Raw genomic sequence first — 4,877 nt, 5'->3', positions numbered from 1 at the left:
GTTGGTAATCAAGCCTACCACTGTTGTGTCGTCCGCAAACTTGATGATTGAGTTGGAGGCGTGCGTGGCCACGCAGTCGTGGGTGAACAGGGAGTACAGGAGAGGGCTCAGAACGCACCCTTGTGGGGCCCCAGTGTTGAGGATCAGCGGGGAGGAGATGTTGTTGCCTACCCTCACCACCTGGGGGCGGCCCGTCAGGAAGTCCAGTACCCAGTTGCACAGGGCGGGATCGAGACCCAGGGTCTCGAGCTTGATGACGAGCTTGGAGGGTACTATGGTGTTGAATGCCGAGCTGTAGTCGATGAACAGCATTCTCACATAGGTATTCCTCTTGTCCAGATGGGTTAGGGCAGTGTGCAGTGTGGTTGAGATTGCATCGTCTGTGGACCTATTTGGGCGGTAAGCAAATTGGAGTGGGTCTAGGGTGTCAGGTAGGGTGGAGGTGATATGGTCCTTGACTAGTCTCTCAAAGCACTTCATGATGACGGATGTGAGTGCTACGGGGCGGTAGTCGTTTAGCTCAGTTACCTTAGCTTTCTTGGGAACAGGAACAATGGTGGCCCTCTTGAAGCATGTGGGAACAGCAGACTGGTATAGGGATTGATTGAATATGTCCGTAAACACACCGGCCAGCTGGTCTGCGCATGCTCTGAGGGCGCGGCTGGGGATGCCGTCTGGGCCTGCAGCCTTGCGAGGGTTAACACGTTTAAATGTCTTACTCACCTCGGCTGCATGTTTTCGTTGCAGGCCGTGTCAGTGGCACTGTATTGTCCTCAAAGCGGGCAAAAAAGTTATTTAGTCTGCCTAGGAGCAAGACATCCTGGTCCGTGACTGGGCTGGATTTCTTCCTGTAGTCCGTGATTGACTGTAGACCCTGCCACATGCCTCTTGTGTCTGAGCCGTTGAATTGAGATTCTACTTTGTCTCTGTACTGGCGCTTAGCTTGTTTGATAGCCTTGCGGAGGGAATAGCTGCACTGTTTGTATTCGGTCATGTTACCAGACACCTTGCCCTGATTAAAAGCAGTGGTTCGCGCTTTCAGTTTCACACGAATGCTGCCATCAATCCACGGTTTCTGGTTAGGGAATGTTTTAATCGTTGCTATGGGAACGACATCTTCAACACAACTCGCACACCGAATCAGCGTATTCGTCAATGTTGTTATCTGACGCAATACGAAACATCTCCCAGTCCACGTGATGGAAGCAGTCTTGGATTGTGGAGTCAGTTCAGTCATCTGCACCAAATACAGCTAGCCTTCAACATATTCATATTCTTACCTCTTTGCTGGTTGATATCAATTGAATTGTGTCAATTTTCTGTTTTAGAAAGATTTGAACAAATATGAAAAGATAGATGGCATCATCACAAAACATTTTAGATCATACAAGGGACAAACCTTTCCTTAAATTGAGATCTTTAAAATGTTTCAGTTAAGTGCCTGCACCTGCTGTCCTTTCAAATCCAAATGTTTCAGTTGGGCAGTTAGGTTCCTGCAAGAACCCCCACCAACTAAAGAGGCTCCTCAATTAACCCCACCTCCTATGGGGTTCTCGGAAGAACCTTTAGGGGGCAATTTTCAGTGCCAAGAACCCTAGGGTTCTTCATAGAACTTTGAGGATCTTAGAAGAACCCGTGCTGAACCCCATATTATTTGAGTCTACATATAGAACTGTTAACAAAGAAACGTGATTCAAATGTGTATTTAAAAAAAATCACGTCAAACAGTGCAGCCAGAATAACAGCAGCATAGTCATTTGTCATTGTAAAGATTTTGCTCTCAATTTCTCAAATGGCTCTCTCTTAAGTCTTGGCACCTTTGAATTTCAGGCTGATTGGGGTGGGCATAAAGGCGGGTGCGTGTTTAGAAACCTTAGATTGGTCACTTTCACTGGAGTGATGGACAAAGTCACAAATTCCCACCATTGGCCAGTCCAATGTTTTGATTGTCTAATACGAGCCTTCTGTTATCAATGCACTGCAGAGACTTCTGTTTAGCTTCATAGACAAGTATTCATAGCATGGTCGTTAATATTTAAACATAATTTTTCCCTGCATAGGTATTTCATTTGGAACAATAATGACATTTTGTATACAAACAAGTCTTCATTTTTTACGAACTGGTTCAATAATCATATCCCGCTGGTGAGTCAACTTTTTAATACAGAAGGATTGTTACTCAATTATGAGGAATTTTTATCTCATTACAATATCCTTGTAACACCTAGAGTTCGCCATAGTCTTTGATGATATTCCATATGGAACTCTCATGTTATTTAGAGGTGTAGCCAGACCTCACCTTCTTGACCTACCCTCGCTTAATCCAGTTGACTTTCCAATAGGGAAAATGTGTTTCTCCTCGCTCCCTCAAAACAACAGATCTATATGTGCTTTATTTCAAAAGGGACATTGTATCCATTCCTTATGTCACAAGTTACTGGAATACATTGGTCACTAATATCTGTTGGGAAAAAGTCTGGTTATTACCACACATACTTGCTTGTTAACAAGGTCAAAGAGGTCTGATCCTTAAGTATTACCCTGCGAATCATTACCTGAAGAAACTCAAAAAAGACATGAACATTAATTGTACTTTTTGTGTTGAGCAGCCAGAAACAGTTTCACATTTATTTTGGCATTGTCTACATGTAAAACAATTATGGAAAGAGATTCACAGTTTTATAATTGTTAATATTCTTGATGACTTTTGTAATGTGCTGCTCGGTTTTCTTAACCATAATAAAGATAAAGAAAAACAATTTTACCTCAAATCTAATTGTGCTATTGGCAAAATTTCATGTTCATAAATGTAAATTCACTAATAAAAAAAACACTCTTCCGTGTTTTCTATAAGGAATTCGAACAGTACATTAAGAGCATTCTACATTCTTAAAATAAGAAAGCTGTTAAAACAATCAAAATGTGTGTTTGTATAATCTTTAATTTGTTGTACTCCCTAGCATATGTATCATTGTCTATATGTACTTACTGTATGTATACAGACTTTTCTACATTGGTAATAAAAATACATTTTAAAATAATATATAAAAATAAACAAAAAAAATGAAAAAGAGACTTCTGTTTAGCTAGCTCGCCAACTTGAGCAGTAAGTGCCAACCGACTTGGGAAACCGAGCTGCTTGATAACCAAATTCACTTGGAAATACATTTCAATATGTATACTACGCCGTGAGTCGAGTGTAATCCACCTGCTAGTTAGCTAGCTAATTACCTGTTAGCCAGCAGACAATCAGCTCTAGCAAACACCATAAAACGAGTCCACTAATATCAAGGAGCCAATATTTAGGGACACACACACCCACATCACATGAGGATTTTAAATTATATGAAGGCAAAGTGGAAAATCTGCTACAGTTCATCCAGTACATAACCAGTCCCAAATTAAGCAATAAGGCTCAAGAGGGTGTGGTATATGGCCAATGGATACAGCCCTTAGTCGTGGCATACTGGCAATATACCACAACCCCCAGAGGTGTCTTATTGCTATAATGAACTGGTTACCAATGTAATTAGAGCATTAAAAATAAATGTTTTTCATAACCATGCTATACGGTCTGATATACCACAGCTGTCAGCCAATCAGCATTCAGGGTTCAAACCACCCAGTTTATAACAATAGATTATACAACGAGTGGTTCTAATCCTGAATGATGATTAGTTAAAACCACATTCGTTTGTGTCTATTCCACAAGTTACCACCAGCTAAATCTATGACATTAAAATGCCTATTTACTCTGTTCCATTTGACTGCGCTATCCACCGTCTCATCAGCTCAGCCAGGCAATTTATACACTTGATCTCCACTATAAAAAGCATCTAGACATTCTCACGTTTCTTTTAGACTAACATTTAGTTTTTAACAGCAGAGATTTGTACAAACCTTTTTTGTGTCTCTCCAACATTTGCAGCATTGTTTCAATATTCAAATTCGATTTCCAGCTGTCCTAAAGTAATGAACGTGTCGGGACGAGACAGAACAGGCAGGCAGCGTTTCTCAGCCAGTCGAAATCGTGAATCAGCTGGCATAATATTTATGGATATATACAAAGAAATGTCAATTGAAAAAAAAGTTACAATGAAATTAAGTGTAGCTAGTTTGCGGTCTTTCCAGCTTCAGTTTGAAGTTATTGTGTTAGATATGTTCTTGGTTAGCTCCTCTGAACAAGTGTCCTGACGAGAGAGCACATTTTCTATTCCTGTCGAAATCTCGCCTCATTAGCTCATTGTTATGGATGTGTCCAAATAAATGTCACTAGAAAACAGCTTAAACAAATGCAAATGCTGCTGTTATTCTGGCTGCACTGTTTGACGTGATTGTAAATTAGCTGTAGTTGGCTAGTTAGCAAGCAAGGAAAAATAACATTGCCAGCCAGTATGGCAAAGGAACATTTAGACTTTGTCTCGGGCATAACAACACCAGTGCCAATATATCCTCCAAACACCGGCTTCTCTGGCATTATCACTTAAAATCTAAACTGACATATGATAAACCAGCTTTAGAATTAGAATCAGCTTTATTCGCCAAACATTTGCATGTACAGAAATTTGACTCTGTGAAATGGTGCTGCCACAATAAACAGACAAAATATGAATATACAGAATGTGTATCTATGGAAATTCTGCATATATATTTTTTTTGTCTGTTTATTGTGGCAGAACCATTAAGCTACATTATAAATTATGAATGTAAGATGATAGTGCACGGTTTATAGTCTGGATGAATAGCGCGGAGTCCATGGATGAGAGGATCATTGTGGACCAGGTGGCCCGTTGGTGAGGGCCATGGCACGGGGGAAGAAACGGTTCAGGTGGTGGGAAGTTTTGGTCGTGATTGACTTGAACCGTTTGCCAGATGGG

The sequence above is a fragment of the Oncorhynchus mykiss genome, chromosome 17, assembly GCF_057628025.1.
Source record: "Oncorhynchus mykiss isolate SJ-2025 chromosome 17, ASM5762802v1, whole genome shotgun sequence".
Taxonomy (NCBI): Eukaryota; Metazoa; Chordata; class Actinopteri; order Salmoniformes; family Salmonidae; genus Oncorhynchus; species Oncorhynchus mykiss.
Note: the sequence above shows the minus strand (reverse complement) of the source record.